Genomic DNA, 810 nt, shown 5'->3' with positions numbered 1-810 from the left:
CAATGCAGAAAGTACAGTTCAGCCAATCGAGTCTATAGTGAGACTCTGAACAGCATCTCAACCAGACCTAGCTCCTGTCTCTATCCGCGCAGCCCTCTGGCTTGTGATTTCAAATAAACCTGCTGGAATAAAACCTGGCATCGTGTGACTGCTGACCTTATCACCGCGTTACCCATGGCTAATTCACTTAACTTACTGAATTCACTCCCTGGACACATCAGCGCAATATAACATGGCAGATCCACCTAATCTATAGACTTAAGAGCAGTGTGAACCACTGAGCAAATGTACCATCACATTGACCACGATCTGTATCATGTGTAACGGCTTTACACACTGGGAACTCCGCCTAGTGAAAGCAAGCTGCGCCCACCAACCCGAATTCAATGCATCCAAACGCGGTTCTACGCTGTACAACCTCAGTAGTTCTGCTGGAAATGTCTCTGCGCTCAGATCTGAATAGGTTTATTCTGTTTTCTTCCTCAGATTCCTGCTTTAAATAAACATATCAGTCAGGAACAACTCTATATAATGGTTTTCATTGCAACACAAACACAATGTGCAGTTTGCTGAAGTTACGTGTTTGCACTTTCACTGACACTCCGTCTCGCCAGGAGCTGCAGCCCTTCCCCAGCTGATTCAGACACCACTGTGCTTCCTGTGACATGTCCCATCGAGAATGGAAGGCCAGGTATGAATAACCTCCACTGGGGAACAGAACGACAGCTTTAAAACTTGACGATGCCCCCAGGGGAGAAATGAGTCATGTGACGGGTGGGGACACGAACCAGGATACTGTGGAGGACAACA

The sequence above is a fragment of the Chiloscyllium punctatum genome, unplaced genomic scaffold, assembly GCF_047496795.1.
Source record: "Chiloscyllium punctatum isolate Juve2018m unplaced genomic scaffold, sChiPun1.3 scaffold_293, whole genome shotgun sequence".
NCBI lineage: Eukaryota > Metazoa > Chordata > Chondrichthyes > Orectolobiformes > Hemiscylliidae > Chiloscyllium > Chiloscyllium punctatum.
The sequence above is the reverse complement of the archived record's forward strand: the minus strand, read 5'-3'. Positions refer to the sequence as shown.